The 19,970-nt window shown below is 43.8% G+C and overlaps 1 non-coding gene across 1 annotated transcript; it reads left to right on the top strand.

Annotated features, from left to right (window-relative positions):
* Window positions 1-8,707: 8,707 nt before the first annotated feature.
* Window positions 8,708-8,830, top strand: LOC116272360. The gene has a single exon (XR_004181070.1). It is a non-coding gene; the product is annotated as a small nucleolar RNA SNORA40 (small nucleolar RNA).
* The last annotated feature ends 11,140 nt before the right edge of the window (window positions 8,831-19,970 follow it).

Genomic DNA, 19,970 nt, shown 5'->3' with positions numbered 1-19,970 from the left:
TCTTTCTAGTTCCCAGGAAGGCAAGCAAAGAGAAAATAGCTCCTTTTATAAGGACTTCACCCCTAAAGTTGCACAGTCACTTTTGTTCAAATCCTATTGACTAGAACGATGTGACCACACTTAGCTACAAGGGAGGCTGAGAAAGGCTTAGCAATCCCGAGCCTCTGATTCTTCAGTCATCCTATTCAGCAATACCTGGGAAGCCACATACACTACCAAAACTCAGAGTAGGAAGGTTCTGTTACCAAAATAAAACTAAGAATGAATATGGGGGAACAAATACCAGTCTTTGCCATGCCCGCCTCACAAAGTTGTTGCAAAGATTAAATGCTAACATTGGGAAAGCACCCAACATTATGTGCAGCAAAGTAAATATTCATTCCTCCTAATTGAGATCAGTCTTCCCCACTTGCCTAGCAGCTTTCCACATAGCAGGCTCTCACTATGTTTTTAATGAATGAATGCTTACATAAATGAGCTCATTTTGAAGGCCCACCATTGCTAACTAGATAAAATCACTTGTAACTTACTTACAATTGTTGTTGTATGAAAGCTTGCTGCCAAAGTAGTTTACTGTTTAAGTGGATAGGGAGCTCTCTTTCTACATCATCCATTTGCTAAACGAATGGAATTTCGCTGAATACTCCTAAGCCTCAGAAATTCCCAAATGAGCTGGACTAACATTATTAGAGATCTACTGGCTTAGTATGTGATTGCTAAGCTACATTTTATGTGGATCTCTGCTGTTTCTCCAAAGAGCAGGCAGCACATTAAGTGATCCATGCCAGCCCCTCACATTCTTTGGTTTGAGCACTTACGCTTTGACTGTCTCCAGGGACACCAGGAGGGAGAAGTGGATGGGCAGGCCAGTGGGGGTTCTGCTCTCCTGGAAGTCCCAGGAGAAACTGAGAGCATTAGGGGAGCCCTGCAGCTGGAGGTCTCTGCAGCCTGTGACTCCTGGGAGTAAAGCACATGGAGGAAAGCTGCTCCAGATTGAGAGCGGGTGGCTCAGCTGTCAGGGATACCTGGGATTTTTCTCCCCCATGTTAAGCACTTAGCAGTCTCAAAATCCATTTCTGTTTAGTTTGGGCCTGTTGCTAGGGCTCTAGTGATGTAGCCTGCCGCCTTAGTCAGTGGAGTCTCAGACTACTTTGCCGGAAAGTTCTTCAGCAGTGACTCAGCAAAGGACTTACAATGTCCAGAAATTGTCATTTAAAGCAATTCCCAGAGCTCTGGGAAACAGGGCAAACTGACGTAAATACAGAAGCAACTTTTGGATGGCTAGAGAGAAGCAGCTACTGCTTCACTAGATGCAGCGTCCATAGAAAGCCCTGGAAATGACCAGCAAAGGGTGCAAACCTGCCTTCACCCCCTTCCCGAACAAACCCTGTGAAAACCCAGCGCAGCCCCACTGGGGTGAGGAATCGGGGTAGTTGTGACCGCCAGCCAATCGGCACCAAGGCTCTAACAACCCAGATTTCCCAGTTCCAGCCAGGCAGCTCCCCCTGTCTCTCTTCCTCCCTCAGAATCATCTCCTCACTGGAAACAACTTCCCACTCCCTCCTCTCCCATTCCGTCAGAGTTGCTCTGTTAACCTCTTCTCTACCTTCTTGAAACCTCAGGATTTATATACTAAGATATTTCCTGAAATTGGATCGTGCTAACCAAATCTCTCATAATCTGCTCTTGGCTAGCTAATTGGACTCTTAGTCTAGTATCAAGATTCCTGGCAAGAAAATGTATTTTTAATTATGTGTGTGTATGTGTGTAATCATATGGGTGTATATATAGATATGTGTGTGTATATTTAATTGTATGTATGTGAATATAAATGTGTGTATATGCATGTATATGTATATGGTATGTTTAGGGATTTCCCTAAACATTCATTTACTCCAGTAATATTTTGGGATGCCTCCTATGTCTCAGGCATTGTTCCAGGTACAAGAATACAGCAGTGAGTAAAACAGACTAAGAACCTTCCTTGAAGAAGATTAGGGCAGACTCACAAAAAATAAATATTACATAGTATGTGGGTATCTGCACGTATACTATGTGCACACACACACACACACAGTGGCTGAAACATAGCAAGTTTTCAACAATTAGATGTCCATTAAAAATAATGAGAGCAGCCAGGTGTGTTGGCTTATGCCTGTAATCCCAGCATTTTGGGAGGCAGAGATGGGAAGATCGCTTGAGCCCGGGAGTTTGAGACTGGCCTAGGCAACATAGTGAGACCCTGTCTCTACAAAAAAAAAAAAAAAAATTAATTAGCTGAACATGATGGCCCATGCCTGTGATTCCAGCTGCTAGGAAGGCTGAGGTAGGGAGATTGCTTGAGCCCAGGAGTTCAAGGCTGCAGTGAACTATGATTGTGCCACTGCACTCTGCTGGCCTGGGTGACAGAGCAGGACCCTGTCTCAAACAAAAGTAAAAATAATGCGAACTAATATATATTGAGTATTTATTATGTGCCAAGTGCTTTTTAAATTCTTAGTAAGGCTATAAAATAGGAGCCAGTATTATCTCCATTTACAGATGGAAAACTGAGGCCGAGAGATATCATACACCTAGGAAGTAGGAATGTGCGATCTGAGCCCAGACACTGCCTTCAGACCCTTCCTTCCTTATTGCTCCTCTTGAAAATGGGCTGTCTTTACAAAAAGGCAGGCTGTACACTGCTCTACATCTGCCAGTGCTATTCTAAGAAGAGCAAGTCTCAAGAAAAAATTCTGGGGCAAAGAGAAACTTTAAGCTGGGTTAGCAACACAACTCTGGAACTATTTTGACTATGTTGCCTGCAACATAATTTTTCTCTCCAGTTCTGCTTTTATCTGACAGCAGGAAAGAGACAAAAAATAAAAAATAAAAAAAAGACGGACTTTCCTTAGGTAAATCATAAACATATAGTTTTAAGTGTTTCTCATTTAGAAAAAGAAACAAAGAAAAGATAAGGCTAAGTGATCTCAATATATTTTTCCACCATGGAGAACCTGAGAGAGAACGTAATTCCTGTGGGTTCTCAAAAGAGTGAAAGGAAGAGGTGGGGCAAGGAATCAGAAAAAATACCTCCAGGAGGGTTCTGACTACTGGTCAAGCCCTACCTCAAGCCTCTGAGACCCACTAGGCTAAATAAAAGTTTCTTACAAAGGATTTCAGGAATCAAGATGTTAAAGAGCTCCAAAGGGCCTTCAATGAAAGGGTTAACCTAAAAATGATTCAAGGTGAGTTATTTTTATAATCACTATATTTTAGTTGCTATTTACTGAGTACCTACTCTGTACGAAGGAGCTTGCTAGATCTGTTATAGACAGTATCTCATTTAGAGTTAGAAATGTGTTATCTGCATGAGCTTGAAAGAAAACCAGAAACTGGCTGGGCATGGTGGCTCATGCCTGTAATCCCTATACACTGGGAGGACAAGGCAGGCTGATCACTTGAGGCCAGGAGTTTGAGACTAACCTGGCCAACATGGTGAAACCCCGTCTCTACTAAAAATACAAAAATTAGCCAGGCGTGGTGGCACACGCCTATAGTCCCAGCTACTTGGGAGCCTGAGGCAAGAAAATTGCTAGAACCCAGGAGGTGGAGGTTGCAGTGAGCTGAGATTGCATCGCTGCACCACTCCAGCCTGGGCAACAGAGAAATACTCTGAGAAAGGAAAGGAAAGGGAAGGGAAGGGAGAAGGGAAGGGACAAGGGAAGGGAGAAGGGAAGGGAGAAAGGAAGGGAGAAGGGAAAAGAAAAGGAAGAAAGAAAAAGAAAGGAAAGAAAGAAAAAGAAGAAAGAGAAAGAAAGAAAAAGAAAGAAAGAAAAAGAAAGAAAGAAAGAAAGAAAAAGAGAAAGAAAGAAAGAAAGAAAGAAAGAAAGAAAGAAAGAAAGAAAGAAAGAAAGAAAGAAAGAAAGAGCAAGAAAGCAAGGAAGGAAAGAAGGAAGAAAGAAAGAAGAAAGAAAGAGAAGGGAGGGAAGGAAGAAAGGAAGGAAGGAAGGAAGGGAGGGAGGGAGGAAGGAAACCAGAAATTGGTTTTTATTAATGGTGAATAAAAAACAGAACAAATTCTACCTGTGTAATGATTTAAATCTTGTACTAAACGGAATACCAATTTTACACAGTTATTGCTATGCCAAGTTAACATTTTTTAAATTAAACAGGTATGAATAGAAAAACTTAATTCTCCCATTTATGCCAATGACACACCCCTCTGTATGGCTTATCATATTGTCCTCAGCAAAGTACATTAATTACCTGTTTATTGTATGAGGGGATAACAACTTGGTACTGGAGATACAAAAACTGTAAGAATATTCTAATATGATAAAGAGAGTCTGAAACTCACCTGTGAAAATAAACATGTTCAAATGGAGAATCAAGAGGCCAGGGAATATAAAACTTGCTCTAACTGATACTAAAATATATTGAGAATCTCAAAAAAATAAAATTTAAGACATGGATTCTGTTCTTGGGGATCTTGTAGTGTGGTTTGGGAGATGGAACTTCTATGTAGGGATGTACAGGGCACAGCAGATAACCATGCTCAGAGTCAAATGAGCAACATGGGTGAGAAGAGTGGAAGTTCGGAGAGCAGAGGGCTTTTTGGGAGCTAAGGATGCCAGGAAAAGCCTCAGAGTCACACAAATTGATATATTTTTTTTAATTATCACTTCTGGATTTTAGAATCAACACCTTGTTTTCTTTTCTCCCTTACCAAATCACCAGTATCTTCCTATCCAAAAGCCATGTTGGTCTTGAACCTAGTCTAATAATCTCCTATTTTTAGATAATGAATGTTTTCATCAGTCAGTCAACACTATCTAGTGAGTCCTAGTGAGTGCAGACAGTGGTAAACATTGCAGGACAAAAGGTAATGAAGAAAGCAGAGGAAATAACCTTCATCCCCGAAACTGAAGTGGATACTTGTTGGGGAAGCTGCCTGTCTCACAAGAACTGCCCCTTCTCTTGGTACAACCTCTGATCCACAGGCTGCACCACTACCTCCATCCCCCAGCAGACCCTTTCTCTAGTGTATAATCCTGTCCTGTCCGTAGTCAGACGACAGTTCTAAACTGGGCCAACTTCAAATTCTATCCTAAGAAATACTAAACCTGATTTTCACTGAGGCTGATTCAAATTTCTAGCAGGGTTCCAGATAGAAGGGTCACAAATTCCCACTACTAAGGCCTCTAGCATGGCCCTGGTTTCTGTCCTTCCTACAGGTTGCTTATTCAATAATTTGCCCTCTATAGATGCCCTAGTATTCCTTTTTTTTTTTAGAGACAGCATCTTGCTCTGTCACACAGGGTGGAGTGCAATGGTGTAATCACAGCTCACTATAACCTCAAACTCCTGGGCTCAAGTGATACTCCTGCCTCAGCCTCCCAAGTAGCACATAGCTGGAACTACAGGTGCACACCGCCATGCTTGGATAATTTTTTAATTTTTATTCTTGTAGAGACAGGGTCTTGCTATGTTACCCAGGCTGGTCCCAAACTCCTGGCCTCAATTCATCCTCCTGCCTTGGCATCTCAAAGTGCTGGGATTACAGGTGTAAGCCACTGTGCCTAGCCTATTTTTTTTTTCAATAAATGTCCTCCCCTCATGATTTCTTTGCCAAAACCAATTAGAGTCAGTATCTAATGTTTTCAAATAAGAAGAAAAATAAAAAATTTATGAATTGTTTCTAGAGAGTATGCTGTGAATTCTAGACCTTCAAGAAAAATGTAATGGTTCATTTTATTGCGGTGGGAGTGAAGGAAGACAGTAAGGCTCTACCCTGTATTTGGAGATATGAAATTAGCAATGCTTGCTAAAAAGTAGCAAAACAGCAATAAATGAATTTCTTGTGGTCAACTAGATACTGGGAAGAAAGTATTGGAGGACCCAGTAGCTGGCACCATAAGCAATTTGAAAGAAATGAGACAAGCTGATACCACAGGTTAGATGGTTGTTTTGAGTGTACCAGGATGACCTAATGTAAGAGAACAGCACATTTAGTCCTGTAAGTCTCTCCTATAGGCGTAAAATCAAAGTCAAAGTCCTCATATGATCCCACTAGCTACTAGCCTGAAATAACATAAAACCAAATTTAGAAATTGATGTTTTAAGGTATTGAATTATACCTCCACTTGCAGATATAAACTAGGTTTCATATGTAGATACAGCATGATCAGGAAAGAGTAAAATCCTAGCGATGGAAACTGAGATATATGGGAGGAGTCAGAGGAACTGGGGAAACTAAGCCTTCTAGCTTCTCTGAAATGTTCCCACATTGCACCCCCATTCCCACCAACCAGAAGAAACTAACAATCCAGCCCACTGGGCTCCACTGTTCAGCAATGCCCACTGTATGACCAGCATTTGAACTCTTCATGGACTGGATGCGGTTATGCAGAATCAATGCAGAGAAGAAAGAAGTTATACACAGAGACTAGCTAAGGAATATCATTAAGACTGGGGATATTGTGTTGGCATAGATTTTGAGGATAGGGTGTGTTATTAGTGGTTTCATTTACTAAGTAATCCATCTCCTGATGAATATCAGATGGGATTTCAATATAACTAAAAAAGGAATGAAGATTACCCAGGTATCTAGATTTAGAAAAAAATGGCTCTGTGGATTCAGTAGTTGGTGTTACTTTGCATTGTAGCTCATTGCATTTGTGGTTATCAGGTCATGTTGAATAGGAGCATCTTGGGACATATGGGATGAAGTGTATTTTGTGTGTGTGTGTGTGTGTGTGTGTGTGTGTGTGTGTTTAATGCTAAGCAGCTAAAAAGGAAAATGTAATAGTCACCACATGGAGCTGGTGCCTGATGCCCTCTTCTCTGAGTACAGCCCCTGAAACTCAGAATGAGCCCATGAAGCCTTTGTCTGTATTATGTGGCATCCTGATACCTCCCACCCTCTGCTCCCACCACCACAATAGCTGGATACAGTGGTGTACCAAAGGTTGGGCAAGGGAAGCAGTGTGCCTGGGGGAAGGCAATAAAAAAATCTGTAGAGAATTTAAAAGCAATAATAAAGCCAACTAGAAGTCAGTCTGCTTTTCATTATCACCATGTGCCGGTGATTCCAAACAATGTCAGTGATAACAGTACTGCTTCCTAAAAAAAAGCTTTTGTGGGTCTAAGTTCTAAACCATTGTTTTGTTACTACTGAGTTTTAATAATATGCATGTAAGCTTCAAATTAGCACTTTTTTATTGCTTATCCTTTATAGCTTGCATTCTACTTAGAAGTTAATTCAAACTCCCAGTTATACAGTCATGCCCCAATACACACAAACTCAGCCACACATGTTCGTTTTGAATAAGTTCCTGACAGTTTGAAAATCATTCGAGCTTACTTCACATGCCCAACCCCATGGTGCCCCATACTCCTGCATCTAAACAGTAGATTCAAAATAAGCAATAATATTACACTGATTACAGAAATGAAGAAACAGATTTTGAGTTACTTTAATTCCATCATTCTGTGAATGCCAGGAGAAATGACAAAAGATGCTGGTCTTATGTTGCCAGCAAAAATCCAAAGAGCAATATATAAATGTCTTGGTCATTATCACCAAGAACTGGGCACCTGATCTAAAGCAATGGGCAGAATAATGTTAGTATTTGCTAATATTCAGACATGAATGCTGATATTTTTATTGAAACATAACTGTACATATTTATTGCATGCATGTGATATTTTGATACATGCATACAATATGTAATGATCAAATTAGGGTTTTTAAGATATTCATTACCTCAAAAATGTATCATTTCTTTATGTTGGGACTATTTCACATCTTCTAGCTACTTTAAAATAGACAATAAATTAGTATTAACTATAGTTACCCTACAGAACTATTGAACACTAGAACTTATTCCTTCCATCTAACTATATGTTTGTACTCATTAACCAACCTTTCTTCATTCCCCCTGAACATCCCTTCCCAACTTCTGGTAACCATCATTCTACTCTCTGTCTCCATGAGATCAACTTTTTTAGCTTCCACAGATGAGTGAGAACGTGAAATATTTGTCTTTCTGTGCCTGACTTATTTCACTTAGTATGTTGACCTCCCGTTCCATCCATGTGGCTGCAAATGACAGGATTTCATTCCTTTTTATGGCTGAATAGCATTTCATGGTGTATCTATACCACATTTTCTTTTACCCCTTCATTAATCAATAAACACTTAGGTTGATTCCATATCTTGGCTTTTGCGAATAGTACTAGAATACACATGGGGTGCTGGTATCCTTTTGATATACTTTCTTTTGGATAAATACCCAGCAGTAGGAATGCTAGATTGTATGGTAGTACTATTTTTAGTTTTTTGAGAAAACTCTATACCATTTTCCATAGTGGCTTTACTAATTTACATTTCTACCCACAGTGTATAAGAGTTCCCTTTTCTCTGTATCCTCATCCGTATTTGTTGTTTTTTGTCTTTTTTTAATAATAGCCATTCTGAGGCGAGATGGTGTCTCATTGTGGTTTTGATTTGGATTTCCCTGATGATTAGTGATGTTGAACATTTTTTCAAATACCTGTTGACCATTTGTATGTCTTCTTTTGAGAAATGTCTACTTGGGTCTTTTGCCCATTTTTAATGGAATTATTTGGTGGGGGAAGAGGTTGCTGTGAAGTTGTTTGTAACTCTAATTTTTGTAGAACAAAAATTTTGGAAGTTTTAACTAAAAATAATAAAAAATATGACTGCACTTGCGTTTCTGTTTAACTTGTGAACAAGCCCTTATAGACAGGTGCAAAAAATAAATCCTCTTTTGCAACCCAGATCTTATTGTTTAATAAGAGTTTTGATACACATAAAAGAGATATTACAATTTTTTAAATGATGAATTTTCTAATTTTTTAAGAAATGTTTCAACTGTGTCAGCATTTGAAAGCTACTAGACTCATTCCCTAAGACATGAAAACATGGATGGCATTGTAATTTCTAGAACTTCTTATGAAATGAGATTTTTGTGAGTCTGCTAAACATATCTTTCTGTTTAAAACTTTTTCTATTTATTTATATGTTTCTTCAGATGAATTTTTAAATTCAAATTAATAAGAAGTATGAACAAAGATAGAGTGACATACCTGATTATACTGACTGTTGAGGATAAATATGCAAAGATTAATTTTGATAAAATTATTTATAAGTTTGCAAAAGTTACAACCTGAAAATGAAAATTGTGATATATTGTTATCATTCATTGCTGTGACAGACCAATCTGCAAGTCTAAATTTTTCTTTTCTCCAAAAAAATTAATGTAATAAAAGTATTATTTCATTACTTTGCCCTTTATTATACTGTAATAATTCTTTTGTATCATATTGTTTATTTATATTTTATTAGTATGACTGTATACACACAGTTTAATAAATTGTTTCTTCACTGTTTGCATTTCTTTCCTGGCATCATCATCAGTTATACTAATGCATACATTAACTGTATTTCATGATTACCAATGAAAATAACTTTGTTGGGGAGGTGTTACAAAATTATTCACTTCAGGTATCTAATATGCCAGACATCTCACTAGCTGGCTGATCCAGGGCACATAACTGACCAAACTGGGGCCCCTTGACTCCCTCCCCAGGAAGGGGGAGGGTGGCTCTGAGCAGCAATGGGCCTGACTCAGTGGGAGCTGAGTCATGTAATCAACAGCACCATAGAGTCCGTGAACTCCCACCATAGAGGTCCTAGAGCTGCCCTGATCTGACCTTCCCACAGCCCCCTTGGGTTGTGAGATACCCCAGAGTCATTCCAGTAAAACTCCCTTCTGCCCCTTTTGCTCTTAGAGCCAGGATCAGTTTCTACTACTGGAAGAGCTATTTTTCCACAAGGAAGGACCTACTGGTAGAGGAGGAAGGGTGGCATGGGAATGGAATAGCAGGGAAAGAATTCTGCCAGCCAAAGCGTCTGAAATGAGAGCACACACCCATGCTCCACTGCTCACTCTGCAAGGACGACCCACAGAGACACCTGGCACAACAGCGTGGGGTGTGTGAGTGGGACACGGGGAGGGACAGGAGTAAAAAGACAGCTGAAGGGGAGGCTGCCTGTGCACCGGGAGTCCCACACCTCCCTTCTCACCGGGCAAGCCTCCTAGCCCAGGACCTTTTTCCAACCATCTAAAGATGTGGGCTGTCCCTTGCTGAAGGGACATCTACTAACACTTGTAAAGCATCTGATGTCCAGGTTAGATATAAGCTGTGGACGTCCACAGAACTGTCTACCCAGCCTGCTCTCAGCCCCACAGTAAGGCAAGAGTGTCCTGATTCTTGCATGTCCCCACCCTACTGGCCTCAGCTAACTGACCCAGGGATGGTCTCTGACTCATGCTGAACCAATGAGCTTCTTCCCCAGGAATTTTTAACTGGGCCTTGAGGAAATCAAGGTCAAACTCCCTCTCATAGGGGAAGCTATGGCTTTCCAGAAAGCTGGATTGCAGTGACGAAGGGACAGGCAGAGATAAACAGAACAAAATAATAGGTGGCATTTGAGTCTCTTGTTCTAGCCACATCCTCGAGACTTGGTTTTTCTACATGTCTTAGGATTCTTAGAGGAATAAATTCCTTATTTTGCTTATTGAGGTGAGGTCTTGGTATTTGCAAAGTTACACAGGTTGTGTGAACCTTAAGTGTGCTGGGTTACTTTTTGAAAACAAGAACAACATTGAGCCGGGCGCGGTGGCTCAAGCCTGTAATCCCAGCACTTTGGGAGGCCGAGACGGGCGGATCACGAGGTCAGGAGATCGAGACCATCCTGGTTAATATGGTGAAACCCCGTCTCTACTAAAAAGTACAAAAAAAAAAAAACTAGCCGGGCAAGGTGGCGGGCGCCTGTAGTCCCAGCTACTCGGGAGGCTGAGGCAGGAGAATGGCGTGAACCCGGGAGGCAGAGCTTGTAGTGAGCTGAGATCTGGCCACTGCACTCCAGCCTGGGCGATAGAGCGAAACTCCATCTCAAAAAAAAAAAAAAAGAACAACATTGAGAGATCAGAAAACATGAGTAGCCATCACACCAATCCACCTACCAGCTGTGACTTGTGATTGTCATACCTGGCAGTTGCATACTTGAGACTGTGCTGTGTCTGGTTTCACTGTGCTGCCCGCACTTGGCGGGGCCAACAAGCAGTGGGCAGAGAGCGCCCCTAGGAGGGCTGGGGCGGCTGTGCCCACCTGCAGCTCCCACGACAGTTTCATTCTCAGGATGGGATCCAGCTGCCTGGCCCTGCCTATCTAAGGACCCCACATACCCTGCTGTTGCCTCCTGCTGGATTTCTTCTCTCCATACTTTACCCCCCAGGGCTTACCTCTCACAGGGAGGAAACCCCCTTCTCTCTCCTGATTTAGTGGGAGGGAGGAGATGAGTCTCCAGCGAGCTGTCTTGTGGGGTCCAGAGCAGATAAAGAAAGGAACTGATATTTCCCTGCACCTGTGATGTGCCTGGCACTTCTATGTGGGCCATCCCATGTAATCCTGACCATAACCACGTGAGGCAGGTGTTGTTATCCTCATTTTACTTGAGAGCTCAACCAGAATGTTATTCTTCCTCATGTCTGTAAATAGCACATGTCCTTGGCAGCCACCGTTCTCTCCCCACCCATTTTTCAGCCTTGTTTTCCACACACGAAGCAGCACGATTAGAAAGCCAGCTACTGCTGACTCCTGAATGTTAGAAGCCAGGGGAAGTCCCTATTTTCATACCAAACCTGGTTTCCTGGTGGGCACACAAATTGTTGCCTGCTAAAATAGCAACTCTGGCAAAAATGTCTCCAATCTGCTTAGATGTGCATCAAATTAGGAGCTGGCCTTGCAGTTAAACCAACTGACTGTTTCTAGTGACCTGGAAACAAAACTCCCTTTAAAGCTACCAACTGCTGGCCTAGAATCATCAGCACCACTAGAAATATGGGGCCCTAAAGCAAAGCCTCCTGATAGCTTTGATTTATTTCAACCCCACCCCTCTCCATCACTATTCTTTACTCTTTTCCAGCCCACACAGGCCAGGACAAGACTGCCTTCAAGCAGACACACACGCACGCACTAACAGTTATAGATGGTATCAGATGAGCGCAGGCTGGGGGCCATGGTCTCTGCAACTTTAAGAAAAGGAGATGCTCGACCCTCGACTGTCTCTCTTGCACTGCGACTGTCTCTCTTGCACTGCTCGTGCTCTCTCTCTCTACACCCTCAGCCTTTAGGCAATCAAGACCAGAGTCACAGGATCAGTTTCCACAGCCACTTTCAACAAAAGTTGATAGCACTGTCATAAACTCAAATGCCCTTAGGGATCTGGCAGGTCACAATAAAAATAGTTGACATTTTCTCAGACATGATGGGCTGTCTCAAAACTTCTATGGCTGCTGTTCCATCTAGCTCAACACTCTTCCTCCCTGGGTTTCTCCAGGTGGCTCACTCTTCACCTCCCTCCAGCCTTTTCTGGAGGGTCATCTTTTCAGTGAGGCCTCCCTGACCGCCCTATTTTAACTGCACCCAAGCACTGTCCCCTTGCTTGCCTGCTTCATCTTTTTCCGTAGCATTGATCACAGTGCTTACTAAATAATGTGTCTCTCCCATGCCTCCACAAGGCTATAGGTGCCATAAGGGTAGAGATTTGTCTGTTTCGTTCCCTCATGTATACCCTGTCCCTAATATGGCCTGGCTTATAGCAGGTGTCCAAATAAATATTCACTGTATACCCTAAACACCTGGACGTATTAATCCTCCCAAAAAACTTGTGAGACAGGTACCATGACGATGATGATGATAATAACAATGATGATGCCCATTTTATAGATGAAGCTGGAGTACAGAGAGGTCAAGGTGCACAGTTAGTAAGAGGGAGCTTCCTGAACTCAGACCCATGAAGTCTGGCCTCACACCACACCAGCAATCACTGCAGTGTTTCTCATACTCTCTGTACAATGTGGCAGAGGCTGGCAGCAACTGTGACATTGGAAAATGCATACCCTGCCTTAAAACATTGTGTTTTTAAAATCCTGTTCTGAACCAAAAAAAAGAAAAAGAAAAATCTGTTTGCTCTTATTTAGCCCTCAGGCCACAAGTTAGATGGGGATTAACCTAAAGCAGGCATTGTAGGTAAAAATAGGATTTTACGGCCGGGCGCGGTGGCTCACGCCTGTAATCCCAGCACTTTGGGAGGCTGAGACAGGCGGATCACGAGGTCAGGAGATCGAGACCAACCTGGCTAACATGGTGAAACCCTGTCTCTACTAAAACTACAAAAAAAAAAAAAAAATATATATATATATATATTAGCCAGGCGCGGTGGTGGCGCCTGTAGTCCCAGCTACACAGGAGGCTGAGGCAGGAGAATGGCGTGAACCCGGGGGGCGGAGCTTGCAGTGAGCTGAGATGGCGCAACTGCACTCCAGCCTGGGTGAGGAATAGCGATTTAAAGAAAGATTACCCAACCAACTTTGGGTGTTGAGGAATCCAAAGGTATTTTTTTGCTCGGTTATTTTCCCTTTGTGGCAAGAAGGTCCATGCTAAGGGAGGGTCCCAGGAGAGCCATTTGAACAGTAATCTTGTGGGATCCTCTAGATTTTTTAACAACAGAAGCAGTTAGAAAAACATGGGAGAACCTTCCTGGAGAGTTGATTGCAGGGCCATCCAAATGACAGGCAGACCGTGGATTGCCACAGGCTGATCTTCTGGGACAGCAGCAGCTTCAGAGAAGAAGGACCCCACACAGAGCCATGGACATGTGCATTGTCCTGGCATCTTCCATGGCATTAAGGGATCTCATTGTATGTCCTTCTAGACCTTCCAGAAACGATCCATTTCTTTGGTGGTTGGGCAGTTTATGATTAAGACACCACGACATCCCAGCTTCCTTCAGCCCCCAGTCATCTCACATCAGTTGTCGGTTCAGGAATTACAGTGCCAGTCAAAGCCTCCAGAAATGCCTTCAAACAAGGAGACTCTGAAGCCACAGATATTTGTTGAAAGCCACAGGCCACATTAATATCATGACCCAGACTGTAGGAAAGATGAAAGAGGACCATTTCTCTTTTGTGAGGCAGCTGCAGCCAAATAATAACTGGCCCAGTCTCTCCATGCAACTGAAAATGGCTAGATATTATCCATTCCTTCATCAGCCACTCAATAACCATGGGCTGAGCACCTCATATGTGCCAGCACTGTGCTGTGCAGTGGCATAGACAGGCATGAGGCAGGGATGTTCCCACACAGGGAGATAAGCCCTGCGTCAGATGTGCGGCTGGAAGCTGTGAGAATGCAGAGGAGGCAGCCGCACCCTCTCTAAGGTATGCTGTTTACTGGGGTGAGAAAGAAGCAAATCAGAGCCAAGTTGCGTAGGGTTGTTTGAAGGAAGGGAGTCCCCAAGGGGCCTGCCAGGTGGACAGGTTGGAGCAGACAGTTCCTCCCCAAACAGGAAGGACCATCAAGTCATCACAGTGTCCAGCCATGGTATGGACTGCCCCACATGCAGGAAGTGCCCTAGAGCCCAAAAGCGCTTCAGCAATGTCCAGTTCTTCATCCACCCAGGCTGAGGTAGAAGGAGTCCTGTCTTTGGCAACCTCCAAGTTAACTTCCTTCTACCTGTGAAGTTTCATCATTCTTTGGAACAACAGAAGAACTTGCCTTCTCCAAACTCTGCATCTCACTGAGCCTCTATATTTGCAAGTGGGTGCCACCAGCTTCTCTGTGCACAGTGGTTGAGATCTTATTTGGGCTCTCAAGTCAGACATACTTGGGTTAAGGTTCACTTCCTGGCTGTGTGGACCTCACAGAATTTATTGCCTCTTCTGGAGTCTTTGTTCCCCTGTCAGTAAAATGGAGTGGTGTCTAACTCAGGGGATTGCTGGAAGGATGAACTGAGGACAGGCAAGTGGAGAACCACACACATTGTGTTAGCACAGAGTATTCAGTTGTATGTTCTACCAAGAAATGGCATGGAAAAGTGCTTTGCAAGCTAGATCGGCCAATGCAATTTATTTATTATGATTTTTGTTACTTGTAAGCTCCACAAAAGCAGGGATTTTTGTCTGTTTTGGCCACAGTTATACCCCAGAGCCTAAACAGTGACTGGCATATAGTCGGCACTCAGTAATATCTGTGGAATAAATGAATGAATGCTAGCTAGCCCAGGAAGAGATACACAACCTGAGAAGTTGGCAGGCAGAAAATGCACTCCTCCTTTATCTGGCCAGGACTGGAAGCAGCTGCTGCTCCACATGGAGCGGCCCCCAGCCCCCAAATATCTGCCAGCTTGTGGGGTGACAGTGTAACCCCGGCTGCTTCTCTGGAGCTCAGTTCTCCCCACCACCCCCACCGCCCCCCCTCCCGCCAAGACTTAACTCTTCCAGAACTCTCTCTAGCCTAGCTGAAGACTGGATGGCACATGCACATCCCTGCTACATCTGAGCTGGTCCCAGGCACCACCTCCAGGTCAGGGCTATTTTGGATCTGAGGGTGTCAGGAACATAAAAAGGACCAGTCTTGGAAGTTGTGGCTGAGACATGGGCAGAGAGTGCTGGATTCACTCCCCACGTCTAAGCTAGAGCCTGAAATAGCGGAAAGATCTCAGAATAGCTCCTGGCTTCACCACAACTCCAGACTAGAGCATAACACACACCAGAGAGGGGCCAAATACGCAGCTTACACAGGCAGTTCGGGGCATGGGAAAGTCCTCTGGATGAAAAAATGAAAATCACAGAATAAAACCTAGGACTGTCCTTGTTCAGGGGAGAGTGGCAGCATCTTCCGAGGATCTAGTGGTAGGGCCTATGAACAGTGACTGGTGTAGGCAAGGTCACAGAGCCAGCAGTGTGGCCATAGCTAGTTGCAGTTAGCCCTGGAAAGCCCTAGAGTGGAAGCCTATAAACATCCGGGGGGTTCAAAAGTATTCGACTCAACAAGGATGTGACCTGCCATGGCCCTGAGGAGGACACCAGGGCCTTATAATCATCAAAAGCCTCATGAGCCAGGCATTCGGTTGTGCATCTTTTTTTTTCTTTTTTCTTTTCTTTTCTTTCTTTTTTTTTTTTTTTTTTTTTTTTTTGAGACAGAGTCTCACTCTGTCGCCCAGGCTGGAGTGCAGTGGTAGCGATCTCAGCTCCTGCAAGTAAGCTCCGCCTCCAGGAGTTTGCATTGCCATTCTCCTGCCTCAGCCTCCGGAGGAGCTGGGACTACAGGCGCCCGCCACCACGCCCCAGCAGGTTGTGCATCTTAAAGACCTTATCTTATTTAGCTCTCACCATAAGTCTGAGCAGAAGACACTATTACTCTCACTTTACAGGTAAAAGCACTGAGATCCACAAGCATTAAGAAACATGGCTCAGTGAGTAAGTGGTAGAACTTGGATTTGATTGCTGGTCTGTGTGATTCCAAACAGCATTTTAGCAGGGTCTTTATGAAAGGGTAGGATTTTGATATCTTGAGAGGGTACATAGTAGTGAAGAGCCTGTGATTCCAACCCTTAAGTGTTTGAAAAAAGCCTCCTGAAACCACTGTGAATGCTGGTGACATTACCAAGGCCCAGGCCAACAGTTTAACATGGGCAGAGATGGGGGCTGGAGAATCCTGAGTTCTCCAGATGGTCTTGCAGTCCAAACCCTGCTCCTGGAGCAGGCATCCCGTCTCCAGCTTCGGAGGGAGCCCAGGGGCAGCCCATTTCCTGTGGGCCTACTCCACTTGCTGCTTCTGCCTTGGGAGTCCCAATCACTGACTCTAAGAGGGACTACATCCCCCTCCCAGGGTCTGAGACTCTTCCTCAAGGACAGACACTGTGCCACTTTTCAACAATAGCCATGGTACCTGCAGAAGTGGCTGTGAGAGGCAAAGAAGGAGGCGTACGTGAGATAAAGAACTCAGATTTAACCAAGACCTAGGTTACCCCACCCACATTCTCATCCTGTTGCCCAAGACGCTCAGCCCAGCCAACATGTGAAGATTCCCTGTTGCTCTCTCCCCTTCCCCTCTTAGGCACTGACTGACACGCCTCTAGAACTGCGCTGGGTAGGTAGACACTAGGGACTGTGTGGTTGAGGAGGAGGCCACCGTGAGGGAGCAGTGTGGAGCAAAATCCCCATCTGCCATCTCACAAAGAGCTTTTCTTTTTCTCCTCCAAAGTCCCAGGACAAAACAGCCACCCGTGAATATATGCTAAGGGATCCATGAGCTTTTCATGGAGAATCTTTATATTCATTTTCTCATTACTATGCTAAGTTAAAGTATAAACATTATCTGAATCATCCAGATGACATCTCACAATTCAGGACTGCACTGCAAACCTGTCCTTCCCATGTGGCAATAAGTAGCAGCACTTTCATTGGCATGAACAACTGAGTAAAGCACAGGGGCAGATGCAATATGGAAATAATGAGTTTGTTCCATGTGAAGGCCACATGATATTACGGTACTGCGCTTTTGCAGTTATTAAAATGGAACCGACTAGTACATGGTACACTGCAAGCTGGATGCTGAAGAACTTGAACCATGGCTGTCATTTTATGAGAGGCAATCACCTTCCAGCAAAACCACCTCCTTCATTAAGTTAGATTAGAGACATTTTTAACTTTATTGTTATGATTGTTGGATGATATTTAATCTGTACATTTATTTTAGTCTTAGAGCTATACGGTTTAGGAATTTATATCTAGTTTTACATATGTACATATTTAATTATAAAAATAACGTAAGTCAACACTGATGGCCTGTGAGCATTTTTTTCTTGTAACTTAAATTACAGATGTGATCACCCTGAAGCCTTGATAAGGCTTCCTCAGCCTTCAGAGAAGGGAGTGAATGAGCAGGAAGGGTGGGGTGTGAAGAGCAAACATACGTGTCCCCCTTTGGAGAGGTGAAAGCAGGGGACACCATGGGAAGGATTCTGGACTTAGAACCAGGAGGAATGGGTCTAGTTTGGCTTTGGCCATTTTGTAGCTGCCACTTCACTTCTCTGGGCCATGGTTTCCTTTGCACGTCAGCTTCTGCTTCCACAGTTCAACTGCAAACTGCTTAGCAACCTTCCGGTCATCCTTGCACCTCAGTTTATCTGCTCCCCTGAGCTGGAGGGGTCAGGGGCTGGTAGGGGACAAGAAGCTGTTCTAATCAGGAAATAGCTTTGGCCCTCACAGTTCCACCCAAGGTGTCTGGCTGGTGCCAGCCCCCAGCACACTCCTCCATTTAAGCTATTGGTCACTCTCCAGCCAGTCCATAATAGACACCAGGGGCAACTAAGCACCAATCCATGGCAGGTCCTTACTGGGAAGAGGCCAAGCTGGTCCATGCTTGCTTGGATTTTCGTTCCTTATCAGCATGTGCAATCTACATAGGTTAATCAGACCAGAGATTCCACAGGTCTGGAGTAACAAATAAGAGAACCTACTTCTTTTCAGTGGGGAGAATAAGACCAAAGCTACCTGACAAAGGAAATTTCTGAAATCCCTGAGGCCTCCTCTCTCCTGGACAAGCGGCCCTCTGCTGCTGGTAAGATAACATCGTCCCACCCCCACCTTCAGGTTCAGGTTCATTATCACCAATAATAATCATTTCTAACTACTCTTTCTAGTTTACAAAAGATGTTCAGTTCACATATACTACCTTATTTGATGATCAGAATGAAGAACTGTTTGGGAATGAATCTGAGACTAGGGGTTAATAACGCATCTGAGAACACACAGTTGTGAAGTGGACCCAGAGACCAGCATCCAGGCATTGGGACCCAGAGTTGTTCTTTCCACCACACAGTTCTGTTTTTACTTGCACAGGGTACAGGGAAATTTTGCAGCTGTAGCCTGCCTCAGAAACACTTACAATCCCAGTTGTTCAGGTAGTAAGTCTTACCTTCCCAACTTAACTGAAAGGTACCAGGACAGGCGATATAGTGTGCACTCCGGTATTACCCAAAGCACTTACACGTACTCATCAGTTTGGTTTTGACTTGAAAAAATAAAGGTAAAGTAATTTGGCCATAAGGATTCCCTGTTCCTTAGAAACATCCCCCTCTTGTCACGGATGTAATGCTTTAGAGGACAGGCATTTTCATTCTACAACAGTTATTCAATCCTCTTCCAGTCCTTTTCCCCATGAGAGGGGAGGGTTGAAGGCGGTAATGTTAACCCTAAAATGGGACTAGAGAAGGAAGAAGAAGGCAGGTTAGTGCTCAGATGTTAGATTTTCCTCTGCAATTCCTGTGAATGTGTAAAATACATATGACCCATGGAAACAGACTAGATTGGTGATTCTTGAAACTTTTGTTTTAAAGAAAAGAAAACTCTTTTTAAAGTGAAACCTCTCTTGGAAATTCAATACATAACCAGAAAAAGCACAGGTGCTCTGGTTAAAAATAGAGGACTGGGGACCTGGGGTCCCCCCAACAGTGCCCCAAACCACCTCCCCTTGCTGGGGAGCTTTACATACCACCACCTCCTTGGAAGTGCGGGGACTCTGCTGGGCCCAGTTTGAGAATCACCTGACCAGATCATTTGCCAGCTGGACTCCAGGGAGACAGAGATGAATAACACCTGCTCCCTGCCAGCAATGAGCTCTCAGATCATTTCAATGCAGTGTGATAAGAACTGTGACAGAGAAGGGCCTGGGTGCTACAGAGCAAAGAAGAGAGTCGCCTCAGGCTGGGGCTACAAGGCCTGGGATAGGGGAGCCGTCTCAAGAAGAAGTGGTGCCAGGGTAACTTGCCGAATACTTTTGTAAAACAAAAATGACAAAGTTTAAGCTGAAAAAATCTATGCACGCTTAAAGATAAAAATCACATTCTGTGAGGTCACTGCCAAAATAGTTGTCATCCCCAGGATGACAACCAGGACACTAGAGGGTCAAGAAGCTGTGTCCCATGAGAGGCACTGGAGTGCTGGCCTGCATCTGACTTCTCTGCCAACCTGCCATCCATGCACACTGCTCCCCAGGGAGTCACATCACCTCTGGGCTTATCGGAGACTGAGCAGCCCCTCAAGATGGTC

The sequence above is a fragment of the Papio anubis genome, chromosome 1 (genome assembly GCF_008728515.1).
Source record: "Papio anubis isolate 15944 chromosome 1, Panubis1.0, whole genome shotgun sequence".
In the NCBI taxonomy this organism is placed as follows: Eukaryota; Metazoa; Chordata; class Mammalia; order Primates; family Cercopithecidae; genus Papio; species Papio anubis.
Note: the sequence above shows the minus strand (reverse complement) of the source record. Positions and strands in the feature narration are given on the sequence as shown.